The sequence below is a fragment of the Panthera pardus genome, unplaced genomic scaffold (genome assembly GCF_024362965.1).
Source record: "Panthera pardus isolate Hobbes unplaced genomic scaffold, ASM2436296v1 HiC_scaffold_13, whole genome shotgun sequence".
NCBI classification, from domain to species: Eukaryota; Metazoa; Chordata; class Mammalia; order Carnivora; family Felidae; genus Panthera; species Panthera pardus.
Window position 1 is genome coordinate 50,885,819 of NW_026526688.1, and position 13,689 is coordinate 50,899,507.

Consider the following 13,689-nt stretch of genomic DNA (forward strand, 5'->3'; position numbering starts at 1 on the left):
CTTCATGAAATCACAGAGGGGAAGGTCAGGAAGGGCTTGTCTCACAGGCCCTGGGTAGAGCAAAGGACAGGCCTGTTCCAATCTAGAATCTGAGGGAAGAGAAGGAGTCATTCCCTGTGTCTGGGGAGGGATGGACCCTGAGAGTAATGGCCAGTAAGCATTTATTGAGCACTTACTGTGTGCCAAGTATTATGCTGAAACCTGCATTGTCTGGCATGGGAGCCACTGGCTACATGTTGTTAGTGAGCATTTGAAATATGACTCCTACAACTGAAGAATGGAATCTTTAATTTAAGCTTAAAAACACATGCTCTGTTTGGTTATTAGAAAATGTTAAAAATGGTTAGAACTAACTTGGGCATGTGAATTTACCTCTTTAACTATACACTGTATGAAATTGGAATATGAAACAAGTATTTCTGATGAAAATTTAGCATATGAATTGAGTCATTCTATTGACTAAAATGGTAAGTATAACATACACATCAAAGTTTGAAGACTAACGATGAATAAAAGAATGTTAAATATCTTAGTAACAATTTTTATATTGATTACATGTTGAAATTATAATGTTTTGGGTTACATATATTGGGTTAAATAAAACATGATTAAAATTCATGTCACGTGTTTCTTTCTACTTAAAATGTGGCTACCAGAGAGCTTAAAATTCCATATATGCTTGCATATAATTCTGTTGAATACTGCTCCGTGCTACGCTAAACATTTTAACACGCGTTGTCTAACTTAATCCTGACAACAACTCTATAAAGTAGGTAGCATAATTATCATCACTGTCTTACAGAATATGCTCAGAGAGGTTTAGCAACGTACCTTATTTCACATAGCCCAGTGATGGAGCCAAGAATCAAACAGAGGTGGTCTGATGCTAGAGCTTGCAATCATATACCCTATGCTATGCTCTCTCTGGGGGCCAAGGGCTATGCCTGAGCATACAGGATTTTCTGCTCGGGTGCCAGAGTCACAAAGGGTCTCATATGCAGACTTTTTGGTAACATTTTTGGAAGATGCTATACATACCACCCAGGTTGAGTAGCAGAATTGAAAGCAGACATTAATCATGTAATTTCAAATTCTTCTTTCTTTTAAAGATTGATAGTTCCTCTTTTTATTTCATGTATTATTTTTTTAATATGAAATGTATTGTCAGATTGGTTTCCATACAACACCCAGTGCTCATCCCAACAGGTGCCCTCCTCAATACCCATCAAATTCTTAACTATAAGCACATAAAGTACATCACATGTTTGGTAACCCTGCTTTTGGCACGTCTTAATTTTATAATATCCTGGAGGCTTCAAAAAATGGAAGAAAACCAAATCCCTCTAGACTTCTGGGAGGCTCTGGTATTGCATTAAATAATGTTCCTAGATGCCCCAAATGCTGTCTCGGATAGGTTTTAGTCAATAGAATGATGAGTGATTCAGGAATTGAGTAAGACAGGTTTAACACAACAGGGATGCAGTATGGCCTGGCAGCAAGATTATGCTCCTAACTTCTCATGCTACCTTGTTGCTATTGATTAATTGTCCACAAGGAGGTGGCGAGATGCTGAGGTAGAAGAGGAAGAGTGGAAAGATGAGAGACATTTGACATTTTCCAAATCCAAGTTTTCTAAGAGGTTGGCAGAAAGCTGAGAAGGCAGTTACTGTATGTGCTGGAAAAAAGTCACAACCTTTTCTGCTTCTTGCCCTACAAGAACATGCTCCGGGTCCTGGCTTTGCCATTGTCTGAAACATAGGTGTGCTGTGGGGACAGGACACAGTCAGGGTGTCAAGGGGAAGAGGGAGCTCCACTAGACAAGGGAAGGGTCAATTAGAGAGAGGAAAGTGAACAAAACCAATGCTGGACTGTGGCAAAGTCAAGCTCTACCCAATTCCAATTGTGCCTGGAACTCCTTTGAGTCTGCTTTGGATTCTGGAGTGAAGTGGGATTACCATGCCATATAGGCCAGCATTTAAGTGAATAATTAATTGTGATTCATGGAACAGAAAAATCAGAATTCACAATTATGCAAAGTGACATGAAAGGGCTGGTTTTAAATGTGGTGGCCATAGCCTGGGCCAGTAGGTATTTATTATGCAAAAATCACAGGTGTTTTTCTTAAAGGCTCTAGGTGCTCCTCCCTGCCTTCTATACTGACTAGTATAATGTCAGAGCTTAAGGTGGGAACCAACAAGGATTCATTTGGGGTTCTTGGAATGTGGGATTTTAAACAAAATTTTTTAAATGTTATTTATTTTTGAGAGAGAGAGAAAGAGAGAGCATGAGCAGGGAGGGGCAGAGAGAGAGGGAGACACAGAATCCGAAGCAGACACCAGGTTCTGAGCTGTCAGCACAGAGCCCAAAGCAGGGCTCGAACTCACGAACCATGAGATCATGACCTGAGCTGAAGCTGGGCACGCTCAACCAACTGAGCCACCAGACACTCCCTTGGAATGTGTTTCTTAATGAACTATGTCATATCTATGTGTTTGGAGCATTGGTCTGTCTGGCAACGATGCTTTCCTCACACAAAAAGTGGGAAAGCTGGTATTTCCCAACTTTCCCAAGTTGATGTTTCTCTGCTTTCCCACTTTTAAATGCCTTTACAAGAAACTCCAACAACTGAATCTCACTTGTTACATTAAGCATCTCTTCTAAAGTGGAAATATCTCTGGGACAGTTCAGAGACTGAGCCATTCACATATTGGTATGAGATGGCTTGGCATCACTGATTTTCTCCTAACACCTGTTGACCGTTGAGAATATAGATGTTTTCACCGGGCTGGGAGGAGGACAGTAGAAGGGAATAGAATTGGTATTTTTGTGTTTACTTACAGCACACCCCCATGGGGCAGACCTTGGATGATTGGGGGTGATTGGGGGTGATGAAAGGGAGAGATTTGCATAGAAGGGTAATTAGAAAGTGAAAGAAGTGCTCTACAAGGAAGATAGAAGGATTTGTTTGTTTGTTTGTTTTTATTCTGAATTTGTGTCTGGGACTGGGCATGTACACAGTCTCTACAATGCATGGACCACTTGGAAATCAAACTCCAGACACCTGGATGAGTTAAGCAAGGCTGAGGCTAGGGGACGAACCAGAAACATCTTTAGACCCCTTCATTCTGTGAGGTCACTCTATTCTCTGCCCCAAAGGCCTGAATGCACAATTGGAGCTTTTCTGCAAGAAAAGCAGGACAGCTGCTGCTAATTTAATTACATCCAATTTGGTGGTATTTACTGAGCCTTATGTGTAAGGCACCTTCTTAACAGTGTTCCAGACCTACATGCACCCTCACTTCCTTCCTCTGAAAAACCTGACCATGGGATTCCCAGGCCATGGTGAAAGCCTTCAGCCTCCTCTGGCTTTATCAGAAGGGGAGGGAGCCTCCAGGTGGCTCAGGGAGGCCTCAGCTAAAACCAGTTGCTCTGACATTTTGTTTTCTCTCCATTCGATTCCGATGCTGACACTATGCAGGTTGCTATAGAACTGCCAGAGATAAATGTAAGAGCACAACAGAGCATTTAAAGCATTAATTCAAAGGGGGGCTGGAAGAAGGGAAAACAAAGAAGGATCTTCCTGCTGTCGTTATGATTTTTACTTTTATTTTCCTGTTTCCAGAGCACCAGTAATGGGAAGTGCTTGCTTCTGTGTATCAGTGAACTCGGGGCACACAAATAAAAGGAGGCAAAAAACTACTTTTTTTTTTTAAGGCTCTTGTCCCCGGTTGCATCAGCTCCACATGCTAAGGAGGGAAAGCAGGAGCTGTTTCCAGGGTATCTGTGGTAGAGACAAAAGCTGCCTCCTCATCTCTGAAAATGGTTCCTTTTCCAACTCGCATTTTCAAGTTTTCCTCCTTGAAATATGAAATGACATGGTCTGGGCACTGTTAGAGTCCAAGGTGTCATATACATGCTGTAGGTAGCTCGCAGGCGGCCCCTGGGGGAGGTGACAGGAGAGCCAGGATGCAGGGGAAACTCTAAGGATGAGGCACCCTTGCTTCTGGCTGAAACAGGCTACTCCAAAAACCGCTCCAGAACAAGGAAGCCCAGAGGTGGTGAAGAGAGAGTTGAAAAACTTAAATTTTCTTTTCTAAAAAGTGCCGATTGTATACTTCACCTGCGAAGAAGAAATTTCTCTCAAAAGGAGAAAAAAAAGTCTCAAAGTAACCCCCCACCCAACTGCGCTAAGTGCTGGAACAAACAAAATGACTGATGTGCCCTGTAAATCATCTAGGGGTGGGGGAGGGGTCTGAATCAGGCAAAGGGAAAAAAAGCAGAAGCCAGGCATAGTGTTAGCTGATTCCAGCAGAGGCAGTAAGCAGCAAGGGGCCTGGGCTATGGGATACATAATTGGCTAACGAATAATAAAGCCAAAATTGGATATTAACAGCAATTAGTTTCTGTAGAGGCACTAGGGAAAAGAGCTGCAGAAAACCCCATTGGGCCTTAAACCGAGGCAATCTGAAATTAAACCAGTGTCTCAATTAAATGGGAATAAATATTGCCACATCAATCTGTGTAAGTGTGAGAGGGGGCTGAAGGGAGGCCCCCTGTTAAGTCCAGGTGCACTTTCCTGTATGTCAGAAGCTTTCCGTGGCATGACCTTTGCCAGGCACGTTCTGGTCCGGACCTGTGGTCTCTTGAGGCCAGTGGGCCTCCTTTTCCTGGGGCACATGACCTTGAGACCAGGGCTCTAAAGGTTATCTCAGGGCACTGGTCTGTTAATCGGAAGGAGCCTCACATCATGGACTCTGCACCCTGGTGGGCCTAGCAGGTGAGGAAAAGGAGGGAATTAAGTTCTTTTTAGATGAGGGACCGTGCCCAGGGGACAGGAAGGACTCCTGGGAGAGCGGCAAGGGTTCGGAGGTTCACGAAGAAAGAGCATGTCTGCTTCTCTCTTTCAGACCAATTTCTCGGCTCCCTTTTCTGTGGCGTAAGACTAGCATCAAGGCTAAAGGAGAAATGTGTATTTTCCTTCTGGGTTGAGGGTTTTGTGTTGCTGTTTTGGCTTCTCTAGAGAGTGCTGTGAGGGTGCGGAAGGAGGGTGTTGGGGATGATGAGGACGTGTTGCTAGGTCCTGGGGGAAGGTGCCCACTGCCCCGGCCCGTGGCCAGGTCACTGTGGGTATGGGGATAGGGGAGGCTGGGCGCCGTAAAGGGGAGTCACGTAGGATGCACTGGGACGGAAATCCCTCCCCTTCCAAAAATCCACCCTTAAAGTGCTTTCACCCTGCTGCCGGGTTGGTGGGGAGTCAGGGGAGTGGCTGAACAGTGACCTTTCGGTAGAGCCCCAGTCTCAACCTCCTCCCTGGGCTGTGCCCGCCCCTCTTTCTCGCACATGCTGAGGCTTTCCGGGGTGCGGGATGAGGTTATGGAGACTGCAGCTTCTAGAGTGGACAGGAAGGCGGCCTGGAGGAGGATAAGGGGAGAAGAACAGCCTCTGGCGCTCCCCGCGCTGCGCGCAGGCCAGGCCGGGGGCCATGGCGGAAAGGCGCAGGGTCTAGGCCGCAGCCTGCGGCTGGGCAAGCGCTGGGGTGCCGAGAAGGGAGGACATTCCATTCTGCCAAGGCCTTAGGTTTGCCACGTCCCATTTTTCAAAGCTAAAGATGTACCCCCGCCTTGGCCCTCCCCCTATTCCCACCCCGACTCGGTAATCGTCTCTAATGTTGACTGTCGTGTGTCCATCTGGCGCTTGAGCCAAATTGGGAAACGGAGGTGAGCGGCAGGGGAAAAGAGGTGGGCCCTCCAGGGCTGTCTTCACCGTGGGGGTTTCCGAGGCTACCCCCGAACCTCGGATCAGTCTGAAGCTTTGGGAAATACAGGACCACCCAGGGCCTTGGGGCCCAGCTACTGTTCCTCTTCGCCTTGCTCAATTTAGAGGTCTCAGGGGCATTGGAGAAAGAGAAAAGTGAAAGCCTCCTGCACGCTGGAAAGCAGGTCACTGGGAAGCCCTGGGGGTGGGGCCGCAGGCCGGGTGGGTGGCGAGGCCTAGCCGGGTATCCCCCCGCTACCGAGGCTGGACTGCACACTCGTGCTTTCCGCAAAGACCGGCTTTAAACGGGGTAGGCGAAGTAGCAAGTTGAACTTCCCCCGATAGTACTGCCTCCTAGGTTCTAAGTCTCAATATTTGGACATGTTTAAGAAATAGACTGGATTTTAATTTAAAATAAACCTGCCCCCACTTTAATTCTAGAAAGCCCCTAGTGATCCTCGAGGTTTATTTTGGGGGGCTTATGCAGCAATGACCCAGGTCCTCACTTCTGGGGAAACACTTCTTAGGACAAAGGGAGAAGGGTAAGAAATGAGGTGAGCCCTATTGAGAGCTGCTGACACTTCATTTCTGACCTGGAACATTTTTTGCTCTCAATAAGGCCTGCATTTTTTCCAGGCCATCTAAATTTGGTGCAGATCTCTCCAGGCCCCGGGCATCCAGGATAAGGTGGCACAGAGCACAACACATTGACTGGACTTCAGCCCCTTTGAAGTCCTTTCTCTTGTTTTAGGTCTACATTGGAGATGCAATGAACTATTAAATATTTTAGTTTTTTTTTTCTTTTAAACTGGAGTCAAATTGAGTAAGACTTGGCAAAAACACCCCAATGAAAGAATTGTAGATGGGACTTGGAAGAAAAAAATCTTTATTAGGCATCATAATTCTCATAATTGTTATTATTGACATACTCATCACTGTGAATCAGCCAGGCGAGCCTCAAACACGTACTACCAGCACAGCCCTCAGTCCCGGTTGACTCATGGGGCTCTAAAACCACCCACAGAGTAGATGAGGGAGGCTCCATCTGTCCTAGGGAGAGTGCTTTGCAGCTGCCCCCAGAGGACTCCATTCTAAGGTTGGAACAAGGGGGTGGGGGTATTATGTAAGTTCAGTAGAGGCAAAGAGAAAATTATTTCCCTGTGGAGACAGTATAGATAGATAGATAGATTTCTGTGTGTGTGTGTGTGTGTGTGTGTGTGTGTGTGTGTGTGTTTAAATGCTTTCCTATAAATGTTAGCGATGGATGTGGTTAGGAGAGAAAATGTATGTATATATGTACATACACGGGCATATGCCTGCTCAGAGAGCATGCTTCCGCCCAATTATTTATTTCTCTGGCTAAGGCTCCTCATGCAGCCACAAAAATTGTCCCTGCTCCCCACCCCTTTGGTGATAGAAATGACAGAGGAGTTTACCTTAGCTTTTGTTAAAAGATCAGTTTCTTTTCTGCTTAAACAGAGATCTCGGCCTGGGCCGTCGCTGGCAGGGGAGACAAGAATATTACCAATTTTTCCTTTGATACATTTCTAAATCCATCTTAATGTATCTCATACAGTCACCTTGGGCAACATATGAGCTCCCATGGTCACAAGGACCATAATGATGGTGATGTGTGTGGACTCATGGGGGCCTTCTTAGCATATTCAGTCAGCACACTGCCTCAACGTGTCCTGTGTTTTAAAAATCATGCATTTTTCCCTTGGTTTAAGTCACAGGATGTAATTAGAGGGGCTCAAATGGACAGGGAGGGGATCTGAGAAATGCCTTGGAAGAGCATCAGTCTTCAGTTTTCTTACATAAATATCACTAGGCATAAATAGGCCCAGAATATAGCAGAAGGGAAGAAGCTAGGACTGACCTTCACTCAGATACCTCTGTTTGGTGAACACAAAGGGGGCCTTGAAATTACACCAGGAGCGGAGTGTACATTCATCTCTGCCATTTGCAGCCATTAAAGCCCCACATAAAAATACATTTCATAATGAGAGCTGGTGAACACAGGAAAACCCCACACCCATGCACACAGACCCGGCAAACCTAGAACACTCCCACACCCATTAAAGCTTTCTGGAACAAGAATTTACATAAGTAATAAAAAATATGCCCCTCCCTTCCATAGTTTATCAGCAGCAGGAACCTGGCAGGCCTTGTCCATGGTGCCTGTGGTTGAAGCTCTCAGGGAGAAGCGTGTTAGGTTTCCACCTAAAAGGGCCATTACTTGGGGGAGGCATCTGGAGATTGTGCTGACGGGCAGGCACATCAGTGAAGGGTACAGCCCTGTCTGATGGAGTTATGGGAAAATAATCAGAGATGAATCACTATCGTGGGCAACCGTAGGGCAAAGGGTTGGTCATCGGAGGCTTAAATTGTGCCCCCCAAAACCACAAGAGCAGCCTTCTTAGGGAGGAGGGTGGGGAGAGGCAAGGGGATTTATACCCCAAGGAGGCACCATTTGGAGGATGATCTGTTTTGAAGGCAGTGGCTGCCTGTGCCTCTTAGGACAACCCTGGCTAAGGTTCAGGGGGCAGAGAAACTGCGCTCTCTTCTGTCCTTTAGCCAAACTTGCCTTCTGGGAGTTGAGGGATAGCACCATGCCTGCAGTTTGCATGATGGAAACTGCAGCCTTCTAGAGAGAAGGGGTAAGCAGGTGGTGGCAGAGAAGGTTCTGGGAGTATCTAGATGGGGTACAGCACGTTTAACCTCTCCTGACTCCAGATACTCCTTTAGGAGGGCAGAGGAAGAACCTAAGATATAATCATTACACGGTGATTGGCACATAATAGGTACTTAATAAATATCTGGGAGGAAATGAGGCTTGGGATCCATCGTATCTTTAAATGCTAATTTGCTAAGTGGGCTAGACTGAGGCTTTGCAGAGGAAAGAATGCCTCAGTAAGCTTCACCCCGAAACTCCTTTAGGCCTTGGTTAACGCGTGAAGAATCAAGACTAAAATCCTGTGCATCCCTTATGGCCTTGGTCTTGCAAAGACAGGCCTCTGCCAAGGGTGGGAAAAGGGATGCAGCCGGCTTCCTGGTAGGATGATCCAGCTCTTGGCCTCCTTTCTCTGCAGGGACCTGTCCCTCTCCCATTTCCTCCACCTGGAAATTTATGAGTTTAGGTCTTGCCACCATCCACTGCAGCTACGGGGGCTCTCTAGGATCAGCTGCTGGTCTGTATCGAGTGCTGGGGAGGAAGGCCTGATTTGGGAAGCAGGTTCTTCAGAATGAGGGAGGGTTAGCCCTTTCCATTCCCTGACAGCCCCTTTCAAAAGAGGCTTTCCTCAGAATCAACACTTGGGCACATTCTGTTTTTCCTTCAGTTCAGATTTAAGAAGGAATTCATCCCCTCCCCCCTTTGGTACATGTAGGTTACTGCGCCTCTCCCTTCCTCTGCATCTCCTGGATCTCTGCCTGAAACTACAATTACAGCCGCAAGGAGGAAGTGAGATGCTCCTAAGAGCCCTGGCCACGCGCTTTCAGCCCTGATTGAGCTTATGAACCCTCCAGGAGTTTGTTCCTTCTTCCTTCTATATCCCAATGACTTCCTTAAGCTTGACAGGTGCCCACAGCTCGACAGCAAAGAATGACAAACACCTCCCTCCTCCCTTCCAACTGGCTACCCACTCCACCCCCCCCCCCCACACCCCCAGCCTCAAGGAGAACACAATATATCTGTGGTCCAAGCCCTGGCACAGACTGCCAGTCTTCTGGATGCCAGATTATTTTTTTTTAAAGGGCGAACCAAAAGCTAAGCCCAGAACAAAAACACAGCCACGGAAGGTGTCGACCCACATACAATGCGCCCCGAGCCCAGAGAAAAATATGCACACAGAAGCACTCCGTAATGCGCTCACAGGCACCCCCCCTCCGCCCCCATCGCATCTGTGCTTGCACAGATCTGTTTCTGTCACAGAATCAGCTTCTCTCCCTGAGTCTGTCTGCCTCTCTAAGCCCATGTCTGTCACAAGCTGCACACCTCCCCGCCCCAGGGGCTCCGGTTCAGGGTTAGCCCAGCCAGCGGGAGCCCGAGACCCCTCCCGCCCGAAGCCGCGGCGCTGAGCTCTGCGGAGGGCGCCTCGGCTCTGTGGCTCCTTCCCGGCGGGCCCTCGCGGACCGACGGTGCTCAGCCAGCCCCATTCTTGGCATTCACCGCGTGCCTTAATTGTATGGACATTTAAATCAAGGTCCGCTGTGAACACGGAGAGAGAGGCCTTTCTCCTGAGGAAGTAAAGGAGGAAGGAAGGACAGGTGGAAGAAAGGAAGGGGGGTGGGGAGAAGATGGGATGAAAAAAAAACAAGGAAAAATAAGTAAAAAGAAGGGCGCGTGCGTGCGCACTGACAGCGGGGAGAGGGTTGGGGGTGGGGAGGCAGGGAGAACAGGACCACAGCATCCTCCCTACCGCAGCTCCCCCAATCACACAGACAATGAGATAACAGCGACGTCTTCCAAAGGCTCTTTGTTCTCCCCCATCCTTTCGGATCCAGGCTTTTTCCTGCAAAGCGGAGGGGGTGGAGGGTTGGGGGTGTGGGTGGAAGTGGGAGACGGAGGGGTGCCTCCCCCGTGTTAATTACCCTGACTCCCTTACCCCCTTCCTCACGCCTCGCCTCCCCTGCAGCTCCAGACAATGAAAAAACAAAAACAAAAACAAAAACAAAAAAAACAAAACACAACACCAACCCCACCTCGCCCCAGCACAGCAAACCCTACCCACCCATCTCTCACTCTCAGTTTAGCCCAGTAAACTGAGGGGGCCAGGAGGAGGAAGTCGAGGGCACAGAAAGCGGAGGGCAGCGGGGGCTTGGCAGCGGCTGCCAGAACAGGGCGCGCCGCCGCCGCCTTTACCTCGCTGGCTGAGAGCGGGCGCAGCCTGGCCGGGCGTGCCGCAGGGGCGAACTGCCGCGCTCCGGGCCGGGATCAGCCTTCCGAAACTCGCCTGCTGCAGTCCTCTTGCTCAGGTCCCAAGTGGTGGAGGGGAAAAAGGAAAAGAGGGGGAAAAAAAGGGAAAAAAAAAAACCCATAAGAGCGAGGCCCATCTGGCCCCTCATCAGCTTTGTCAAGTCTTGCATACGCTAAAATGCTAATGACCTAGATAGCTCATGCAAAATGCAGCAGGGAGGGAGGGAGTGAGGGAGGTGGGAGGGAGGAAGAGAAAGAGTGATGGGGGGAGAGCGAGGGAGGAGGAGACGGAGGGGAGGGGAGGAGAGGAGAGGAGGGAGGAGGGAGGAGAGAGGGGGAGAGGGAAAGGGAGAGGGGGGCAGAGAGAGGGAGAGAGAGAGAGAATATATATGTCTTCGAAACACCCCTACCACTCTCCTCACCCCACCCCACCCCACCCCAAACTGTCAACGGGCTTTACCAGGTAAAGGGTGGGCGTAGATTTAAAAGGTCACTCGTGTCTAATGCAGCTGGATCCCTAGGTCAAAAAGGGGGGGAGGAACAGAGGATGAGAGTCCCCAAAGCCAAAGGGATAATAAGACATTATTTTAAGCCCCCTCCCTCCATGCGCCCCTTCACCTCTCCACTCTGTTTACACACAAATCCAGACGCCTCCTTAAGTGTGTACATGGACATATCAATTTTTCATCAATTTCTCAGAGCTTCTATCGGCAGACACCCATATTCTCCTCCCCAGCAAAACTCATCTTGTGAAGCTGAAGGGGGTTTAAAAAAACCTCTTTTTTTCCCCAAAACCCTCCTCCAGCTGGCCAGTCCCCACTCACCTACACCTCACTCCACTCTCCCGTTAGCCCCCGGACAACATCTCCGGTGTCTACTTTTTTTCTAAGCCTTCTACTTCCTAGTCTCTTCTCCAACACCTGGATCTCGAGGAGGGGAGGCAGGGGAGCAGAAAAGCCAACTTAAAGTCTACCTGACCTCCCACCATTCAGTTCTCTTTCCCAGAAAAAAAACGAAACAAAACAAAACCTTACCCCTTTCCAACAATGTCATCGTTCAAGCATGCCAAAAGGATAAATAAAATTCAATCCGAATATACCCTCAGAGGTCCGCACGCTTCATGGGCGCTCTTTGGCACGGGAGATCACTCCAGTTCCCAGCCAGCGCTCCCGCGCGTCCCTTCTTGCCGAGCCCAAAGTGCTTTGTCCTGGGGTCCACTCAAGGTCTTCCTCTTTTTGTTCTTTTTAAGAGACTGGTCGCAGTCCGAAGTGTTTCAGCCAACCCATCGAAAGGCAGTAGATCTACTGGAATAAAGGGATCAAGATATATACATGCAGATGAATGAGGGAGGGATGCGGACAGGCAAAAGGAAGCCCACATCTAGGGAGCGGCCGCCCCGGCCCGGCCCCAATTGCTTCCTTCGCTGGGGAAGGGGCGGGTGGCGAGAAGGCGCTGGTGGTCGCTCCACCTGGCAGGAGGAAATGATAACCATGATAAGGAGCATCATGGTGATGATCATAAGCATGATAAAAAATTCAGAATCTCCCTTTGGTGAACCAGAGCATGCGTGCAGGAGGTACTGCACTGCTGGCTGCAGCGGCCGGGGGGAAGGAGAGGAGCGCAGGAGGCAAAGGTTGTGGCGGCAGCACCCTCAGATGAATAATAATAACGCGCAGCGCAAGTTGCGGTTCAGCCTGAAAATCCAGCCCTCCGCGTGAACTCGCGTCGAGTGCGGATTGCAGGGGATGAGGAGGAAGGGGGGGAGGGGAGGGAGGTGAAGGGAGGGGGAGGCGGGTAGAGAGGGAGGCAGAGAGGGACAGACAGAATTTGGAGCCTTTTAATTTATCCTTACCAAGCCCTAATCTCGTTCGCCATCCTCTTTGGGTGAGGTCGATCTCCTTTTTAAAAATTATTATTCCTTTAACGGATTATTCAGCTAAAAGAAGCCACATCTGCTGACTGTACCGAAAACAAGAGGATTAGGAGCCGGTCCACAGAGCGGGGCCCGCAGCCCCCCACCCGCTCTCTGCACCAGCACACGTCATTCTCACTGCCCCCGGGTACCTCCCTCTCCTTCTTGCTCGGGGAGAGCTGTGCCAAGGAAAATGCGGATTTGGGGAAAGTGAGAAGTGGGAGCGCTCGGAAGAGCGGGAAAGCCAAGGTTGGAGGTGGCAATTCGCACCCCCACATTCACACGCGCTTCCGTTTATCCGTTTCTATCCTGGGCAAAGGGGGCGCTTTCGCGGTGCCCGCAGCGCGGCACCTGCAGTGAAGCGTGCCCTCCGCCCCCTAAACGTAACCGCGGCTGCACCAGTCCCGGGCAGACTCCTTTCAGCAGTCCTGGGTGTCAAACCTATACCTTAGGTCGACCGCCCCCTCCCCTTCCTCCGCCCCCGTAGCCGCGGCACCAGGGTTCACCCACTCCCTGTCTCTTCCGCTTTTGCAAACGGAGTGGGGGGCTCAGGGCACCCTCACTCCCCCAGCTTCTCGTCCCCAGGCTGGAGGCGCCAGACAGAGGTTTCCGCGGACCGCGGCGCGGGCGAGGCCCAAGGTGGGGGGTGGATGGGGGGGGGGGGTATGCTGCGGCGGATGCGGTTGACATCACTGCGGAGAGCACGCGGCTGTCCGGCCGCAGCAGCGCCGCGAGCGTCTTTGCACCTCCCCTCCTTCCCTCCCTGCCAGCCTCCAGCAGCGTCTGGGCAGGACAGTGGCGGGGGTGGGGTGGCGTGGGGAGAAGGGTTGTGGTGGTGGGGGAAGGTAGTCCCTTCCTCCGCCCCCCGCCCCCCCCGCAGTCAAGGTGAATGTGAAGGAGAGCGGGAGCGCGTGCCCGCGCCTCTGGGTACGTGCGCGCGCCCCTCCCGGGTCCCCTCCTCCCGGTTGCCACCCCCCCCCCCGCCCCCCGCCCCCCGCCGCCTCCGCCGCCTCCGCGCCCTCCAGTCCGCCCGCGTCCGCCGGGGCCAGATGGACTCCCGAGATTAGAGAGGCACAAAAGTGCGTCTCCACGTCCGGCCGCCACC

At 50.3% G+C, this 13,689-nt stretch overlaps 1 long non-coding RNA gene across 5 annotated transcripts; it reads right to left on the bottom strand.

Moving 5' to 3' along the window:
- Nucleotides 1–6,623: 6,623 nt before the first annotated feature.
- On the bottom strand, nt 6,624–13,365 carry LOC109262368 (uncharacterized). Of its 5 annotated transcripts, none has more exons than XR_002077724.2 (6): nt 13,032–13,365; nt 12,525–12,631; nt 11,707–11,973; nt 11,133–11,189; nt 10,619–10,726; nt 6,624–10,268 (listed from the first exon to the last, which is right to left on the bottom strand). It is a non-coding gene; the product is annotated as an uncharacterized LOC109262368 (long non-coding RNA). The 5 variants fall into 5 exon arrangements; XR_008421613.1 differs by having other exon boundaries at nt 10,619–10,722; nt 11,772–11,976; nt 13,032–13,361; XR_002077722.2 differs by having other exon boundaries at nt 10,619–10,722; nt 11,707–11,976; nt 13,032–13,361.
- Between the last annotated feature and the right edge of the window lie 324 nt (nt 13,366–13,689).